Consider the following 21,337-nt stretch of genomic DNA (forward strand, 5'->3'; position numbering starts at 1 on the left):
TGGATTAACTGCCGTCGCTTCAACGTACATGGCATACATTTTGTTGCAACATCTTAGCACTTCCAATTTGCACTCATCTTACCATTTTTATCATTTGCAGTTTTCTTCCTTGGATCTCATTCTAAGGTGCTGTTAATTATTTCTCTCCATTTCTCTATATACATGACAACCATCTAGAGATACTTGAAAATGCTAGTTTGTATACTTCAACGTGTGGGGTTGTTATGACTCTCTCTCTCTCTCTCTCTCTCTCTCTCTCTCTCTCGCGTGCGACGCCAGCTTCTTGGGATGTGAGGTACCCCCACTTTTGGCTCGTCCCTCTTTAGCCTCCTCTCCATTGAGCTCCTGCCCCCTTTGGTCAGCCTTCTAGCCCCTTTGGACAACAAGGTGGCAAAGAACTATAGAATAACCATGGTAGGCATGCTAATGGCCAAACTATCCAAACCGTGATTGAGCAGAAAATTATTAGATGGGAGTACTTGACTATGGATCATTTAGTAACTATAAAAGTTCCAGCAGCAGAGAGAGCCAAGAATAGTTGTTTATTGTTTCTTTGTGTACTTCAAGAAATTTTTCGACATAGTTTTGTGTAACAAGCTATGGGAGAGATTAGGAAAGCTCCTGTATGACAAAGCTACAACAGCCATTAGTAGATGGATTGTGCTTCATAAAAAAAGTCACCATAAGCAATGGTAGGGGTCAAGCAAGGTTTCCTTCACTCATCAACCATCTTTGGTCTTTTCATTGATGAAATGGAAGATAGGATGAGAGCACATGGCATAGAAGGAAATTCTTGTTGTAGGGTATGTTGAACTATTGCTCATCTACTTAGATCGTCTATTCCTCCTTGCATGAAGACAAAGGGACATGCAAGCACATTAGGCATGCAAGTCCACATTGCCAAGACCAAAGTAATGGTAATCACAATTCAAAATCAATAGATGCGCATCACATTTGAAGGGGAGTCCTTGGATGCAATGGCCTCATACAAATACCTAGGGTTGGAATTTGATGACAATCACAAGCGAACATTCACGGAATAAGGGATGCTTGAAAGCTCTATATAGCTTCTTGCGAGGACACTAGGAAGTGAGATAGTTCCTATACACCATGCCTATGCAAATAATGGTCCTTTTTGGATGCCCAAGCTTGGGCAGCTGAGCTCTCTAAAGCTTATTAGAGAAGAACATAAACAGTGAATAATCCCTTTCTCATAGAAGAACTAGGGTAGGCGCCAGGGTGTAGATACCTATCCCATCTTGTTGGTTGAGATTGGTATGATACCTTTATAAGGGGAAGAATAATGCCAATAAATGATCTACCTAAACATGTTATGAAATGGATGCCATGCAAGCTATTGGATGGCACTAAGAGAGGGGAGACGAATGGAGTTATGGGGCCTACAAATTGATATTCTAGAAGATTCTAGGGGGGAAAAAAAAAGAATGTAGCATGTGAAAATTTCCCTGTAGGGAACATAGTGAATCACAACACATGCCCTCGAGGCTATGCACACACTTAGGGAAAAATATAGTAGTGACATTGATAAGCTAAAAACCTCTTGGAACAAGGCCAATAGCTGGGGGCTACCTGAAGGAGGTTTTAGGGCAGTGTAAGCAAAGTCCTCGAGCTTCCACAATAATTAGCTAGGCAAATACTCACAACATAGCAAGCTTTATAAAAGATTTATTTCAATTGTCAATGTAAAGGAACCAACATTGGTTAATAGTGGTTACCAGTCCCATAGGTCTTGGAAGGGTCTCACCTAGGCTTTCATAGATCATATCATGTCCTCTCTCTCTCTCTCTCTCTCTCTCTCTCTCTCTCTCTCTCTCTGTGACACGTGGCAATGCTACCACGTCAATATGCCATGTTGAAATGCATCTCAACATTGTGTCACATCATCACCTATGTTAGTAGGTGCCATATCATCTGCCATTAGGGCCACAAAATATGTGACACATGGCATACTACCACCTCGTACAATGCCACCTTGGTACATTATGCATAGGCACACATTTCCTTTGCACCATATGCACATATAGTAACACATGACCCATGCATGCCACATCATCATTTTGGCCATTCTTGGACAAAGTTTGGCGCAATTTCATTTGGAGATACTATTAGAAGAAAAAAAGCAGAAAAGATCATGCTCTCTGCAATGGTCGCATCAGATTTGATACCTATAGGTTCATTTTATCTCATCGTTAAAACCACAACTCGATTCATTACAACCTCTTCAAACTAGCACATAAAATGAATAAACATAACATCTTTTGTTGCATATTGACATGTAGTCTAATGGTAGACTACCACAGCTTTAGAGGAGTTCAAACTTGACCGATCCAAGTGATCCATTGCCAATAACACTCGATTAATTCCTAACAAAGTTATTTCTCTTGGATCTATAATCGGTTCTCATATTTATACGTCTAATATCACCTCAATAACCTTTAGTAATGGTAGTTCATCACACCAATGATTCACTAGTGTGATATCGTTTGTATTGTAGCCCTTGTTAGGCGTAGAGCTATGACCAGGGGACGTCAGAAGACCGCACCCTTGAGTGGCCGACAACACTCTATCGCCGATTTCCTGCCTCCAGTACCTCATCCACCTATGATGTCCTAATGAGGATGAGATGATGATGTGACTGATTTGTAGTTCGATCATTGACATGACTATGTTGTACTTAATACTTAGAACTATCATTTTGCATTATTTTTACATTATGCATTGGTGTGGATGCTAGTTTGTTAGCTCCACCCTCACAGCTTGATTGTACTAGGGTTTCACAGTCTCATAGACCCATCGGTCTTCCGAAGACTTAAATAAACTCTCTTTCTTTCTTTCTTTTCTTGTAAAGTGACATCGGGCATTAATTCTTGCACACATACTAGCCTTGTGTAGTCTCTTGATCATTTCCAATTCATTGTTTCCATTATCATAATACAGATTTTGATCGTTGACATATGGTTGTTCCATCATGACTTGGATCAAACATTTATTGAGAACTCCTCTCATATCCACATAAGTCGGGTTAGGTTTTATAAAATCGTTTGTGTTGAGAGGGAGTATCAGAGCTTGAGCATAAGCCCCATAGAGGTAGCTCAAATGCTAGCATAAGCCCAATTCACAACATTCACCACAATTGGATACTCATAGGTCAGCATTTCTTGTGCTCCCATCACATCCTTCATAAAATTCCTAAAGAAGATAAAAATTGATTTCTTACAAGAATCAAAGCAAGATCAATAGTCTCCAACTTGGAGCTATTCACATCCTAAACACACTGATGATATTCTAGTCATGACTCTCGATGACATTGTGAGTGGAAAATCAACTACTATATAATCTTGTTGCCAAAGGTATGTACCAGTTTACAACGCCGATTTGGATCTCATAGGCCTTGAGAACATTCAAATAGCTTCATCACATGATTAGATGGATCAACCTCCACATTCTGATCATACTGATTTGCAAATAAGCCCCTAGTATGAGGCCCTTTCAACTCCCACAAATTTCGAAGATGTATGCCATAGTGCATTGGGATACTCAATTTCCAACAATCGTGATTAGTAGATTGGTCCTCAAGACATTAAGCATCAGTTTGTTATGCCACCATGGATACTACTTAAATTCAATTGTCACCCACTTGTGATCAATATAGATCTTTCCTCATCATCATAAGAACATCTCAACATTAGTTCAATCTTGCCATAGTGCGGAGGATATTATCAGTCATTGCTATAGAGCAAATTTTGAAATGAGAATGTTCTAGCATACATTCTTGACTGCTTTGCACAGCTCGTCAGATTTGTGGTGTCATCCAAGATTACAAGGTTATATAGACAACATCCCGTCATGTCATTTTGGCATTCAAAAACTCATATGCTCTTGGGACAACTCATACATTCTCTTTTGCTATCATACCTATTAAGCCTTCTTATAGTCAACTCGTCTTGAGATTTTGACAAATAGATCTACATATAATGCCAAAAAATGTTGGGACACTTTCATTGTAGATTACTTTTACCTCAAATTAATTGAGTCATTCATGTTCTCTTGTCTTTCCCAAGGTATCAGTCGTAGCATTCTACTATATATCTCTTCATATTTATTAGACATCTCTACAAAGAAGATTCTCTTATCTAGAAGTACCTACTTGCTTCTCCGATTTCTAATGTTATACAGCCCCTGGATCACTCTATTGAAACTAATTATGTAGTTTTCTATCATCTACCATTACTTAACAAATTTCATTCTACTTCTACATATCTTATGTGATACTACCACTTATCTTGTTTGGTGACACTTTTGTTCCCCAAAACCTTCGATATTATTGCTTCTCATTTGCATTGATCATCTTGACATCTTCATTCTTTTATAGATCAGCTTCATAGTCCATAGTGAAGTGTGACATGTTCAGCTTTTGTTCAATCATCTACATCACATAGTCATTAACTAATTGACTAGTCTTTGATCCAAGAGGACGTCTTTCTACTATGCATATTTCCCTCTTCCCTTCAACATATCTTTTGGGTTTTATTCCAAAAGGCAAAGGATGATCTATAACTTAACAAAGGGAAATAAACATCAATCTACAAGATCTAAGTCATGTTCATTGTATAGGCTTTTGTTGCATAGTCACCATGCTCACATATCCACATACTATTTTGACCTTTCCAATTGTGATCACTATAATATATATGCACCAAAATATCCAAAAATATCTTGTACCATCACCCCTACTTATCTAATGGAATTGAAGAGAGGTTGTTCAAAATGGTATAAATTTCACCATTGAGATATTGAGATAGGGTATAGGGACAAACCCTAACAATAAGGGGTGAGCACGTATATATTCTAGTTTTATTACAACACAATATAGTGGGTCCTTAGTGCTTGGCATCTTGAACTCAATAGGCTTTTGCTTTGGGGACATTTGGCTTTGCTCCTAGTTTGAGAGCTCTTGTCTTTGCAACAGCTCCATTTTGCTATGCCCCTACTTTGAGAGCTCTTGTATTTGTTGTTGCTCCATTTGTATCTCAGCCTCATCCTTTTTCATTTTGTTGCTCTGTCCTCATCCTTGATTGATCCTAGTACTTGGCACTTTCTCGATGGGGGTGGACTTAGATGACGTTCCTCGCATCATTGATGCAGACACCCCCATTGTCCTTGTGCCTACTTCATCCCCACAGATAACTTTTCTTTAGCGCTTCAATTGTTTGAGGCCTTGTGGGTGAGTTAATAATTGTAGAAGTTACTCCAATTCCACCTATAACTCATCCTATTGACATCAAATCTCCTTAAAGATGATTGGACTTCAATGTTTCATCAATTGGGCATAGGTCTCTCTTGTTAATTTAGCTTTGGACATTGGAACCTTGCCTTTAGCCACCTTGATTTGTGCCTCCAACATGTTGACATGGGTTTGCAAGCTTCTCTTGCTCTGCCCAATTAGCCCTAGTCTCGCTGCGCTTACTTTAGTGCCTAATTCTCTTGAGCATGTTTAAGAACCTTGTAATCTATCTTTGCTTCAACAACCTTGCAAACTACTATGACATGCTCCTCAACTAACTTTGCTACTTACATTTGTCACTGTTTTTGGTCATCCATCAGTAGGCATATGTGTATTGTCTTAGGGAAGGGACGTTTTTTGAAATGTGGCACAAGAAGTTTAGGGGTTGTTGAATAGTGAATACAAAGTTGTAATAATACTGGATGAGCTCCCATTTTGTTGCAACAATTGTTACATCAATTCATGGCACTAGGGCATCACCACTTCATACGGTCGTTCCCCTATAGGCAAGAGTTGAGATGATACTACTCTAGTGGCTTCCGATCCTATAGGTTTTAATGTGATTGCTCTTGACTCCTTGGGTTGTTTGGGTTCAATCAAACCCTTCCCCTTGTCGTATGGCCTGGAGGGTTTGCTTTTGAGGAAGTTTGGCTGCTTGTTTTTTTTGGTTAGAGGGGTGGCTGCTAGCTCTAGGACTTTTTATGATGATTTGTTGAACAATCTTGTGAGTTGGTCATTGAGGGTGGTGGCTGGCTTGAGCTCCATGATAAGTGGCAAAGATGTGTCCCTAGGGACCTGAACGCTCCTTGAACGATTTTTGTTTTCCTAACTCCTAATTTCCACCTACTCATTGATCTACATGGCCATCAATTTTGCCTTATCGAAAATTTATCCCGTGTTAACCCTGTGGCAACAAGGGCTAGAAGTGCAGTCTAAGACCACAACTATGAGAGCATTGTGTGTGTAGAGTAGCAGCAAAGCTCTGCTTGTAATATCTTGAGCTTGAAAGATGGTATGATAAATCTTAAAGGATGAGGATAGCCAAAATCCTCTCTAGAAAAGATCCAATCATACTTGCAAAATTAGGATATAGAGAGAGAAAGACTAAATCTAGAGAGAGAGAGAAAGACTAAAAGCCTACACTTTTGGAGGTCCTTCCACTTTATGTAGAGACCCAAAAACTCCCTCCACTTTGTGTAGAGACCCAAAAGGGCCCCCCACTTTGTGTAGAGCCCCAAAAGGTCCCCCCAAAAAGTGGAGGGAATCTTATCCAAAAGATTTTCTACAAAAGAGGTCCCACCACGGAGGTACCTACAGATTGTGTAGAGACCAACATGTATAAATATCTCTCAATGGAATAAAGCTCCCACTCTTTGGGGTTCAATGTTCAAGCTCACTATTGTGTTCGTGCGATTGATCTCCATTGCATCCATGCTCTCTTACACTATCGTGTTCTAGAATGCCCTTACCCTTGCACTCTCTACCCTTGTACTCCCTCCTCCTCCGTCCTCCTCCTTCCTCCTCCTTCCTCTCTCCTCCTCATCCTTCTCCCTCATCCTTCTCCTCCATCTCCTCCTCCTCCCCCCTCCTTCTCCTTCCTCCATCTCCTCCTTCCTCCTCCTCCTCCCTCCTCATTCTCCTCCCTTCTCCTCCTCCTCCCTCCTCCTCCTCCTCCTCCTCCTCCCCTCCTCCTCAACCCTTACCCCTCGAATCCACGAAGGAGACTAGCTCTCCACTCCTCAACCTTGGACTCCTACTAAACCTTACAACCCTCTCTGAACCCTGGAACTCCTAGTTAGCTCTCTCAACCTTGTCCCCCTTTCGAACCGCGAAATCCCCTTCTAAACCCTTGAACTCCCATTTAGGTGACAGCCTCCACCAATCATTATGATCAAGCTCTCTTTCTCATTCACGTGCACATGAGATTTGCTTACCACGCTCTACCCTACACCTCTCAATTGAACACGGCCCGAGGACCTATGCTACACTTTTGAACACCTATGCTATGATGAGCAATGACACGACTATAGGTGACTAACACCCTCGGAATCTGCGGTTGGATAAAATAGTGATAACATTTGGTGCCGCTGCTAAGGAAGTTAGTGCCTGAAGTGAACACGGATCACATGCTTGCATATGTGAAAAAGAACCCCTTTCAAAAAACCATTCAAGATACATCCCTCAAGGCAAAGGAATGAAAAAATGCTTCCAAATGATCAAAAGGATAATATTGACTTACAAAATTACATTGATACACTAACACCCAAAATTAACCCGTTAATCCACCAACATCATATAAAGGCAACACTAACCCCCCTCAATTCTTTCCCCACACTTTTTCGAGCCACTTCCTTCTCCAAATTCTGTTAAGCCTCCATATTTTTCATCTATCTCTATTTTCTGTCCTCCAACTTCCGTCCACCATTTCCACCACCACTAGCACCATTTTTTTTGTCAACCCCCCTCCATCATTACTTTTTCCGTCACCCCCTCTTCCATCTCCATCTCTACCTCCCATAATCTTCCTCCCCATCACCTCCACTTTTTCCGTCCATTCCCCATCTCCCCCACTCAAGGTAACCATCCTTTTTCCCTCCACTATCTCTGTACCTCTCTCTACACCCCATCTCTCCTTTTCCCCCTCCATCTCCACCCCCCATCTCCCCCACTCAAGGTAGCCATCCTTTTTCCCTCCACCATCTCTCTACCTCTCTCTACCTCTCATCTCCATCACCCCCCATCTCCATCAACCTCCACTCCACTATCTCTCTACCTCTCTCTACACCCCATCTCCCCTTTTCCTCCTCCACCCCCCATTTCCTCCCCCCCTCCACCTCTACCCCCCCCATCTCCAACATCTCTCTAAGGCTCTCTCTACATCCCCATCTCCCCCCCCCCCCCTCAACCTCCATCCCCCATCTCCCCCCCCCTTCCACCCCCACAACCCCCCCATCTCCACCCGCCCCCTTCCCTTCCCCCCCCCCATCTCCACCTCCACCCCCTATTCCCTCCCGCCCCCCACCCCACCCCACCCCCGTCCTCTCTCTCTCTCTCTCTCTCTCTCTCTCTCTCTCTCTCTCCCTCCCTCCCTCCCTCCCTCCCTCTCTTCCCCCCCCCCCTCTCTCTCTCTGTCTGTCTCTCTGTCTCTCTCTGTCTCTCTCTGTCTCTCTCTCTCTCTCTCTCTCCCCCCCTCCCCCCTCCTCTCCCTAACATTACCTAAGGTAAGGACCCAAGGGCCTTGGCCTTGTTGCACATGGGCAGCCAGCTCATAGCACCCGTGTCCCACACATCGGTGCCTACCAGTGATGTCCACTAGTTGTGCTCTGGCGCCCTAAGGCATAGGAGGCCTTAAATGCCTCCACACTAAACTCTTCCCCCCCAACCTCCACCGCCACACCCCCTGCCTCCTGCATCTCCAACCCCCCCCAACCTCTGTTGCTGCACCCCTCTGCCTCCTGCATCTCCACCCCCCCTCCCACCCCGCCCTTCTCTCCAAAAAAGCACCCCCTAGACTATAAAGGACTCACTAGACTATAAAGCACCCCCTAGACACCTAGTACACTCATTTTTGACTCACTTTGGCTTCATATTCCAACACCCCCCCCATGAAGGCAAGGTGAGAAACTACTAGAATGGAACCAAGAACAGAACATGACAATGATGATCATTAGAATTGTGCATGCCGGTAGACATGGTTCCCACACAATCTCAGAAGCAAGTGAGCATGGCTCAGAGGCTAGTGAGCATAACATAGAAATCTCATCTAGCATGGCTTAGAGGCTCATCATGCATGGATGCATGACCAACTCAGAGGTCTAGGAGACCAATGCACTAACATCCTGGAACTCTCAAGCCAGGCCTGATAAACAAATAGACCTATCAAAGCCAATACATATGGCTCCCACAATACATCCCCCCCTGGCTTCATAACAGGACATGTTAGGAAGCCACACACCAAAAAAATAGGAAAACCAATACATCTTCTTAGGAAGACTATCCAAGGCAGAGGATCTTTAGACTCAATGAAAACCAAACACTCAATACATATCATTTTAGGTAGACTACCTAGGGCAGAGGATCCCAAAATACATCAAGCTTGTAGTAATAAATAAAAATATCTCTTTGTGAAAGAGATGTCCTCCAAGTAGCTAATGAACATGTGTGCACATCCCTGCAAGTCAATGACTGTCAATGAAGCGCTAGGCAGAAATGCCCCAAAATATGTGTCGGTGAAGTCCATGGGTAGCTACATGGAGCAATTACATGATGAATCTCAAAATGCAAGAAGGAGAGTCACCAATGTCGAAGTAGAAGCCTCAGGTACCACGACCAATTGAAAATTCAATTAATGTGAAGTACCTTAGGCACCGATCAAATAAGCAATGTTGAGGAAGTCACTTGTTGATGTAGGTGGTCTACATCAAGCTATATGAAATACACCAATCAGAGAGATCAATGTAGTGGAGTGTGTCGGAGTAGTATCGGAGAACTCACATTTAGCTCGGGAAGTCTTCACCAAAGTTTGGACTAGTCACGTGAAGGAGTAACCACAAGGTAATGCCAAGAGCTCACATCAAGTGACGGGTAGAGAAGATAGAGGCAGCGTGGACAACAGCTCCAAGAGAATGACGGGTAGAATGTGGGCACGAACTTGCGAGGAGCAGCTCCAAGAGAATGTCAGGTAGAAGGAGAAAATGGTGGGTTAGTGCAGAGGTCAATGATGAAGAGGATGGATAGCTCCACGTTGAGCTGGTTGCATCATGCTTGGGCTATCAAATCATTGAGCTCCAAAACAAAATTTGCGTGTAGAAACAAATTTCGTCACTTCTTGCAAGGGATGTAACTTTTCACAAAAAACTGAGATTGCAATAATGTAAAAACAAAATTTGTAGTACTGAAGTCCTCTACAACTTTGTTGAAGATACAAAGCCGTGATTCCGCTTCTTGCTCTGGATAGAAGCGTCACATCATCCATAGGACACATAAATTAAAGTCTACATGGGACATGAAGGATACTATAGAAGATTCATATTGAGGTATGCCATGATTGCAAGGTCCCTATATAAGCTCCTAGTCAACTTCATTTGGATAGACGAATGCAAACAAGCATTGAAAACCCTCAAGTGGAGATTGATCACAACCCCTATTCTAATGGCACCAAATTGGGACATAGACTTTCATGTACATACCGATGTTTCCAATTATGCAGTAGGGAGTGTGTTATGTCAACCTAGAAAACACAACAAAGACTACCCAGTATACTTTGCAAGTAGGCAACTAAATGATGCAGAGGTAAATTACACCACACTAGAAAGTGAAGCCTTGGCAATGATCTATAGCGTGAAGAAATTTCGACACTATCTATTGGCTACTGACTTTATATTCTACACAAATCATCAAGCCTTATTATATCTTGTGAATGGGCCATGTACCACAGGCCAGATCACTTGATGGCTTATACTGCTACAAGATTTCAATTTCAAAACTTGGTGAGAAAAGGAGCTCAACATTTCATTGCCAATCACACGTCAGGATTGAGGATAGGAGAAGAACCAAAAGGAATAGAAGATGACCTACCAGATGCCACATTATTTCAAATAGACGCTGTGCTTGATTGGTGTGCAGACATCATTGGGTACTTAATGGCAGGCAGACCACCTCTTGAAATGAAAGCAGCAGATGCTCAAAAACTAATTCTAAAAGCTGCACCCTATCAACTCATTGCAGGACAACTATACAAGATGGGCAAGGGCCAGGTTTTTAAGGAGATGTGTGGATGCCACATGAGATCATGCCAATCCTCAGTGAAGCACAAAAGGAATTGCAAGTGGACATTTCCAAGGGGAAGCAACAGTATGAAAAGTCATTCTCACAGGATACTGGTGGCCAACACTTTGGTTAGATGCCTATGAATATGTCAAAAGCTATGATGTATGCCAACGAACTTCTAAACCACAACGCAAAGACTTCAATCCCATAACAATAGTCATTGCACACAAACCCTTTGAAAAATGGGGGATTGATTTTGTGGGTTCTGTTCATCCACAGCAGCACAATAAAGGGAATACAGGCCCACTACATCATTGTGGCCATTGATTACTTTACCAAATGGGATGAAGCTAAAGCCGTCAGAAAGGCAGATGCCAAAAGCAGAGCAAGGTTTTTTGTACGAGAATGTGATCACTTGATTTGGACGTCCTGTTGAAATTGTGTCAAATAGAGGCACACATTTTGTCAATGAGGTCATCCAAGAACTCTTGTTTGGCTTTATGGTGATCCATAGAAATAACACACCTTACCACCCCCAAGGGAATGGACAAGCTGAATCCACCAACAAAATTTTATGTATTGTCCTCACCAAGGTAGTAGAACCAAAGGGGGGAAATCTTTTGGCGAGCTTTTTAATGTGAGGCTTTTTACAATTTCCTTTGTTTTTGTGAGCTTTTTTTAGAAATCCATACATGTTTTTGTTATAAGAAAGATGGGGAGGTTAGAAAGAGGGGGAGAGAATATAGGATATGTTCATTTTCATAGCATGTGGGAGGGGTGGAAGAGTGTATACTATGCACAAGGAGGGGGAGGATATGAGTGGAAGTAGGAGGCAAAAAATTATGGAAGATATGTCCATATTCAAAGTAGAAGGGAGGAACTATGGGAGATATGTACATTTTAAAAGTGTATAATTTGAAACTTTTGACCTCATATTTGGATTCCTCGTCGAATTCCGGTTATTTTGAGTACCAACATGACCATATTCCGATAAAAATTGAAAAAATGGTATTTTTGTCTTTTTGGCCTGTTTTGGGCCTATTTTGAGTCTGCGCTAGCGCAGACTCAAAATAGGCCCAAAACAGGTCAAAATGAATTCATGACAAAAACACAAACTTTCCAATTTTTATCGGAATATGGTCATATTGGTACTCAAAATGACCGGAATTCGACGAGGAATCCAAATATGAGGTCAAATCTGTCAAATTATACACTTTGAAAATAAACAAATTTCCCACATGCTCTCCCTTCCCCTTTATATTTAGTAGATGAACATAACTTTCACATTCCTCATCCTCTCTCTCCTCCTTGCACTCCTCTTTGCATACCTTATAAGTTCCCCCTCTACGTTCTCCACTATGATAATGAATATATGTTCCAACTCCCCTCCCCTCCCTTCTCCATGCCACCTTACCCATGCGCCCGTCCCTCCCCCTTTTCTTTATCTCCCCTCTCCCCCCTCTCTCCTCTTAATTGCAACCACAACCCAAACTTTCAACCCACCCGACTCCATGAACTCCCCCCCCCCTCTCTCTCTCTCTCAGGTGAATGAAAAGCTCGCAATATTCATGAAAATTGAAAAAAAGCTCATGACAAAAAGCTCACCAAAAAATCACACCTGAACCAAAGTGTTCTAATTTGGGCAGAGAAACTAAATGCAACCTTATGGGCATACCGAACCACACTCAAGGTTAGTACAAGAAATACACTTTTTCAATTGGTGTACGGCCTTGAATTTATGGTCCCACTGGAATTTGTAATACCCATTCTATGCACAACAATACAAGAACATATGGGAGATTATGCATTGCTGAAAGAAAGACTATCAATTAGAGAAGCATACAAAGAACAGATTAGTTTCTTACCATGCCATGAAAATAGAAAAACAAAGAAGGAAGGCATGGTATGATAGAAACCTCAAAGACAAAGACATCAAGGAAGGTAACATGGTTCTGCTGTACAATACCAAAGTCCATAAGGGCAAGCTCAAATTTCTAGATCAAGGACCTTATAGAGTCAAAAAAATAAATCCCATCAGAGATGTGCTACTAGAAACACTGGATGGAGTCTAGTTCATCACAACAATAAATGAGAGCCGACTGAAGTGCTACTACATCAACATGCAAGCTATCCTCGACAATAATGAAAATTTGGGGGCCCCAAGTCGTCCATAGTTAGGACTAGATTGTATCACGAGCACTCACTAGCATATGTATGCCTTCACACATATAGGTAGTTTCAATCGATTTTAACTTAGGGCTCAAAGTTGATGATTGAGTCCTAGCTGTCCTATGATTCCCTTAGCAAATTAAGCATATAGGAGGAATGCCTACCTCACTACTCATGCAAAGCGCACCCACATGTTTTGAGCACCATGAATAAATTGCACAAATAAAAGCCCCAGGAGATACTTGTTTTGATCCACACATAGGGCACCCTCATCACAAAAATATTAAAATGCTAACTCACAAAAGAAACAAGAACTCTTAGCACATGGTGCTATATTGGAAATTGTCAAACTGGAACCTGATTCATGTGTGCAATGCCAGGGTGAAGATAGTCCAATAAGATGGAAAAAGGCCTACAACACGATCGACAAAGCGACACCATGCCAAACGGCCTAAGCATCAACCTCAAAAACCCTCCTCAAATCACCAACCTGAAGAAGGACACGGTCTAGAAGCAGTGACCTAGAGGTTAGCACCAAAACGACCATGGCTAGTGGTTCTGGATAGTAATACTTATGAGCAAATAAATGCAACATGCCAAGAAGAAATGCCACAGAACCAAGGGATTCTAGAGGCAAGAGAAATTGAGGCACAACAATTGACTATGCAGGATGCAGGAGCAGAACTCCTTGATGACCAGACCAACAAAGAGCTAACAACAGATGGAACAATACAGCTTGTATGGCCATGAGTCTCAATGTTCACCATGTCACCGAATGCTTACAATCTCTTGCAGTCAAGGGAACTAGGTAGTCCTTTTAAGAAACTAAAAACCTTCTTACCAACACCTGCTATGACAAAATACATTTTCAATTCATAACATCATATAAAAGAAGAGAGTTAGAGAAAGATAAGTATGGCATAGTAACATATAAAGAAAATCCCTTACAAATATACCTCAGTAGATCCACTATACAAGACGCTTTCTCATTTCTAGAGGCATAAGAAGAATATCCAAAGAAACATTTGGATGCAAGATTCTTTGAAATTTAGGATTTATTCCCACCTAACACAAAGTCACAAAGCGGGGGAATACACCATGATATGATTCTGGATCCCATATGCAAAGAGGCATCTAAGTTTTTGGTTGACATTTTCAATCATATAGGAGAGAAAAAACTATATGTTAGTAAAAACTCTTACACTCCTTGGTAGAGCAAAACTACAAGACTGGGGCTCAACACATATCCTTGCTGCTAACCAATTATGTATCCCCACTACACATAATGGCAAAAGCTACATTGCCCATTGATTGGCCATAATAATTGGGTTTGCAATAGAGCAAGAGGATGACTCTACACCCCTATCAACCCAAGATATAGAGGACTTTAAAACATTGATATTATCACCAGAATGGGAATTAGACCCTCTACCTACTCTCAATGCAAATAGCATGGAAGGGCAAAAATCCAAACAGATTCCAGAGAATGACAATGTGGAACTCTGCCAAAGAATATTGCAACTTAGTTCAGTCTTGCTCCCGCAACAGGACTCGAGCGTGGAAATCCAAGAGGATACCGTGTCACATAATGACTTTGTAAGAGAGCCAAGTAGCATGCCTCTCTAGGAATCACAAGTCACCAACATTGACGACTCCACAACTCTAGAGTCACAACCTCCAAATGTCTCTAGTGGCACCATACAACAGACTGATGTACAAGAAATAGATCAAAATTCCACATGGGCACATGGGAGTCAATTGTATGTCCAATACAAGAAAGGCCATAGCACATTCCAGATCATACAACATCACAGCCAACAATTATAACAATGGTCTCAATTATTTGCTACCATGGCGTCAGATGAGCAGGAAAGAGAAATGGTTCCCATCACTCCAATCCAAGTTGCAAAGTATCGAGACTGACATTATGAAGCTCAAGGAAAGCATGGCAGAACAAATGCAACAATAACTCCTTGCACAAAGTGCTCTAGTAGAAAGTAGAAAGGATGCCCTACAAGCCACAATTTTTCTCTAAGAAAAACACCTACAGCCATCTGATGCCTTAAATCAAAAGGAAAAGGTCGAGTTATCCCTCTCCCATATGTAAGCCACTTGTGAGGATATCAAGAAGAAATTGGTGCACTTAAATGAAAGATCACTACATGCCACATTAGACACAAAACAATGAGTTGTAGAATAGCCTCAAAGAGGGTAAACATCAAATTCAAGCACTAGAGAAGGAATGCATGCATCAAGAGAGATAAGATCTTCTTCTACAAGGCATCACTACGTTATACCAAGAGCTTGTTGCAATCCTCTAGCAAGAGTATCATCTTGAAGGAAGAATATGGATACTCTGGAAACACTTGCAAATCAAAATGTTACATGGACCAGACCAGTAAACACCAAGACTGCTGTCCAAGATCTATGCCAGCATATGGATGAAGATGAGAAGAATGTGTTTTGTCTCTCAATGCATGCAAATCTCATACGGTTAAAAGCTAATGCAATACTACTAAATCAATGCTTGATGGGAAGCCCCCCTCTTCGAGTAGTAGCCGGACTCCTACCTTTACTGCGACAATCACTAGCAACTTCCCATGGGATATAACTCCTAGAAAAATCCAAAATTAATCTTGTCAATGCCTACCAAAAGCAACAAGGATCTGCTAGAGGAATATGTGATCTACCTTCAATCTAATCTTTCCTATCTTGCCACTCTCTATTCCAATCCACTCACATCCCTCCCTAACTCTAGTACTATCCTCCATACCTTTCCAGAAATCCAAGCTAATCCATATTCCTTGCCATGCCTCTTAACACTATCGCCTAATCCAAGAATATAACTCCTATCATCCAGTTACACCTAACTTTTTTCCAACATGACAATCCATCCCTTGAGGATTATCAAGTTGCAAAATCAATTTGCCCTACTCTCCCTCCACTTTCCACCAACATTCCTACTTCTACCTTCTCAAATTCACTACTTGCTTCAACCCCAAGCTTTTCCCCTATAACGTCTTCCTCTCCCCCAAGACCACATGTTCCTCCAATCTCCCTTGAGTTTTCAATGGAAGACACCATTAATGATTCCATCAATGAGCTTCAAGAATTGGATAATCCAATTCGCACACCCACAAGGGAGTTGCAACAAGATACAGATAGGATTCCCATGCCTAGTAATCCCATTGGTGATTTTTGGAGGCAATACACAAACATGTAGCCAAGAGGAGGATAAGATCTCTCTGGAATTTCAATGAGTATCTACCAAGCACAAATCACTCCAGACATTAGCATGAAATTGGAGCCATAGCCTACTTGGTGTAGACCAAAGCTACTCAATGAAAAGTACCTCCTTGAATACATACAGGCTCCATCTTCCTTTCGCATGCATCTCACATTTGATGCAGTACCCCATTGCTATCAGTGGGATGCCAATCATCATGACCTAGATAATGTAGAAGCTCCTCACAATTGGCTGTTAATCAATAAAAACTCTAAAATCAAAAGTACAAGCCAAGAAACACTCATTAGAACCTTGGATAGAAATGCATCAATTATGCAAAGTAGTTATGAAAAAACACTCAAGTGCAAGATACAGTGAAGCCTTAGTAGTCATTCTGGAGGTGTCCCTCACCATTGACGACCATTTGCCCAACCTCAAATTCAATCCAAATCAACAGATTGATGATCAAACAACAAGTCACCTCTTTCAAAGGGCCATATCTTTTCAAGGGCATTATGTGTGTTTGTTTGAAGAAATGATGGACACTGGCTTCTTAAAAATTGAGCAAGCAATCTACGGTGTTCATGGATTACAAGGAAAACATTGATAAGAAGCTCGCTCCATCTATCATAGCTGCCATCTTTACCATACTCATTGGGTAAAGACAACCACAACACATCATCTATAGGCCCAACCATAACCCAAGGATGTGTAATCAAATCAATCCAGGGGAGTTGTTAACCCTGTGGCAACAAGGGCCAGAAGTGCAGTGTCTAGGACCACGATTATGAGAGCATTGTGTGTGTAGAGTAGTAGCAAAGCTCCGCCTATAATATCTTGAGCCTGAAAGATAGTATGAGAGGTATTAAAGGATGAGTATAGCCAAAATGCTCTCTAGAAAAGATCCAATCATACTTGCAAAATTAGATTCTAGAGAGAGAAATACCAAATTTAGAGATAAAAAAATTAAAAGCCTACACTTTCAGAGGTCCCTCTACTTTGTAAGAGATCCAAAAAGTCCCTCCACTTTGTGTAGAGACCCAAAATGTCCCTCCAATTTGTGTAGAGACCCAAAAGGTCCCCCCACTTTGTATAGAGACCGAAAAAGTCCCTCCACTTTGTGTAGAGATCCAAAAGGTCCCCCCACTTTGTGTAGAGACCCAAAAGGTTCCCACCAAAAGTGCAGGGACTCCTGTCCAAAAGGTCTCCTACAAAAGATGTCCCACCACAGAGGTACCTATGGATTGTGTAGAGACCAACATGTATAAATATCTCTCAATGGAATGAAGCTCCCACTCTTTGGGGTTTAGTGTTCAAGCTCACTGTTGTGCTCATGCGATTGATCTCCATTGCATCCATGCTCTCTTACACTATCGTGTTTTAGAATGTCCTTACCCTTGCACTCTCTACACCCTTGTACTCCCTCCTCCTCCTTCCTCCTAGTTCCTCCCTCCTCCTCCTCCTCCCTCATCCTTCTCCTCCATCTCCTCCTCCCCCCTCCTCCTCCTTCCTCCATCTCCTCCTCCTCCTCCCTCCTCCTCCTCCTCCCTCCTCCTCCTTCCTCCTCTCCCTCCCTTCTCCTCCTCCTCCTCCCTCCTCCTCCTCCTCCCCTCCCCTTACCCTTCAAATCCACAAAGGAGACTAGCTCACCACTCCTCAACCTTGGACTCCTCCTAAACCCTACAACCCCCTCTGAACCCTAGAATGCCTAGTTAGCTCTCTCAACCTTGTCCCCCTTTCGAACCCTGAAATCCCCTTCTAAATCCTTGAACTCTGGTGGAGGCGAGAGCCTCCACCAATCATTATGATCAATCTCTGTTTCTCATTCACGCACACATGAGATCTACTTTCCATGCTTTAGCCTACACCTCTCAATGGAAAATGACCCGAGGGCCTATGCTACACTTGTGAACACCTATGCTATGATAAGCAACGACATGACTTTAGGTGACCAACACCCTCGGAACCTGCACTTGGGTAAAACAGAGACAACATCTCCCCACTGCTTTTAGTACCTTTTGTACTAACATCATAGGAATGCAAGAGTTTTACCTTTAGTACCTTTTGTACTAACATCGTAGGAATGCAAAAGTAGTGGAGTTGGATTCCTTTCGGGGGGAAGTTGGAAATGCGATTTGCTGCTTTGTATTTGACCTTGCTGGTTATGTATCCTTGGCCTTGTAACCATGCACCATCCTTGAAGAGGCCACGTAGTCAACTACAGAGGGTCTGTTAGAGTAGTCATATTTATTTGGGAGTTTAAAGATGGAGGCCACTTTAGCCTTGTTGATTGCTACCTTGGCCCTTTGCATGGAAACTCTTTTTCTCCTCATTGTACAAGTTAATTGCCTATATGGACAACACTTGATCCATTACTTTATTCCATGGGATATCAAAAGATTCATTAAGTCCCATGAGGTGTAGCTAGTTGATATCTCCTTCATGGGGAGAATGATGAACACAATGTGCATTGATCTTTGACCCCTCGATTGTTGGTCGTCATATTCTCCCTTGCTCTTTTTGGTGGCTTTGTGCTTTGGATTTCTTGAAGCCATTTTCTCTAATAGTAGAAGGCTATGGGTTTTAGAGTTTCTATATGTGGGAGAGCAAAGTGCTCGAAGGAGGAATGTGAGCTCAAACATTTAGAAGGATTATGTATTGGAACGTTTAGGAATTATTGCCACCTATGCCTATCCACTATTACATCATCGATTCCTTCATGCTTCTCCTTTTTGTCATTAGGTTTTGCCTCATTGTGGAATCGTGGTGGCCATTTAATGATGTACTTTATTGGGATATTGTGAATCATTTTGGTGCTCCTCTCCATCATGATCTTACCAACATATTCAAGATGAATCTCCCCATTTATCTCTAATGAAGTGGTAGTGAACTTCAATATGCCTCATCTTGGCATGGTATTGTGGATTCTTTGCCAACATAATACTATTAATGTTGTCACAACAGATTGTGACACTTCCTTCAATCTATATCCTCAACCCTCAAGTAACAATCTTGGCCATGATGCCTCACATGCGGTCACTACTGCACCTCTATACTCTGCTTTTCTGCTAGGAAAAACAAGTGTTGGTTGTTTCTTAACCAACTCACCATGGTAGTTACAAGTGAAAAGGCATAACGACTCATGCTTCTCCTATCACCCACAGTAAGAGTCTAGTTCTGAATCTTTGTAGCTATATAGATCGATGTCCTTTCCTTTCTCATAAAACAACCCGTATTCATATATCTCAATATACTCCTCATTGCATCCAAATGAATCTTGCATGGTTTGTGCATGAATTGGATGACCCCATCAATGACATAACTTATATATGGTCTAGTGATTGTTAAATAGATCAAATTCCCAACCATTTTGCAATACATTGTGACATCATCAATGTATGTGCCATCCATCTCTAATTTCCAATTTTGACCCATGGGAGTATCAATAGGTCTAGATTATGTCATCCCATACTTTTTCAACATGTCTAACATGTATTGCCATTGCATCAACCATATGGAATGTTATGTCCTTACAACTTCTATGCCAAGAAAGTACCTGAACTCTTTGAGGTTTCTCATATCAAACTCTTTACTGATATTTCCTTTCACATAGCAATCTCCTCATCATCACTACCGATCACAATAAGGTCATCCATATAGATTAGTGTGATCACAATTTCTCTTGTCTGCATTACATACAATGAAGTATTTGCATATGTGGCCACAAAACCAAGGCTCACAACATACCTATTGATTTCCTCTTACCACACTATCAGTGTCTGCCTCAAACTATATAGAGCCTTTTTTACTCTATATATATGTTCAGTTTATTTAGGGTGCACATATTGCATATAAACTTCTTCCTTCAACCTACCATTCCAAAATGAATTTTCACATCCATTTGCCACAACTTCCAACTTTTACTTGTAGCTAATGCAATCATGGTCCTCACTATTGTCATCTTAGCTATGGGGTTAAATGCTTCTTCATAATCCAACTCATATGTCTGGAGCATATCCTTGGGCTACAAGTCTTTCCTTGTATTTTTCCAGCGAACCATTTGAATTGCACTTCAATTTGTATTTGCATTTACATACAATTGCACACTTTCAAAATGACACTCTCACCAAATCCCATTTCTCCTTTTCACGAGGACATCCATCTCTACATCCATGGCTTCTTACCACTCCTTGTCCATGCCTTCCCAAAAGCTACTTCTACTCCATGGATTTACACTCCTCGTACTTTATAAATGTGCATGCAGTCGTGTGACATCTTCAACATGATGTGTGTCTCATTTTGTGCACACTCTCCATGTCTATTCATATGCACATGGGGCTTATTTACTTCATATTTATTTCCACATGTTGTGGTCAATACCATGACTCAAATTTTCTAAAATTGACATCTCTACTACGAAATACCGTTTTGTTGACTGGGTCACATTTGTTTTCTCACCTTAGTAGGAACATGCACATAACATACACATACAAACACCTTTGTACATGCCACAATTGGTTTGCAACCATACATCCTCTCATATGGTGACATGTCATGCATGGTTGCGGTGGGTGTGCTGTTAATAATGTGCACTAATGTGTGCATCGATTTTGCCCAATAATGAAATGGCATGTTTATTTGGTTCATAAGACCCCTAGCAACCTTGAAACTCACCCCATTCTTCCTCTCAACAATAAATGGATTCTATTGAGGTGTATAGCTAAATGTAAGAAGCTATTTATGTATGCCATTCTCTTGCCAAGTAATCATCAAACTCCGTGTCCCACCATTGTTTCACCTTAAGAATTTTACATATGCACTAAAAAACTTCTCAACTATCCTCCTATACTCAATGAATTTCTCCATTT

The sequence above is a fragment of the Dipteris shenzhenensis genome, chromosome 17 (assembly GCF_047967505.1).
Source record: "Dipteris shenzhenensis isolate YYH24624 ecotype China chromosome 17, Dip_SZ_1.0, whole genome shotgun sequence".
Classification (NCBI taxonomy): Eukaryota; Viridiplantae; Streptophyta; class Polypodiopsida; order Gleicheniales; family Dipteridaceae; genus Dipteris; species Dipteris shenzhenensis.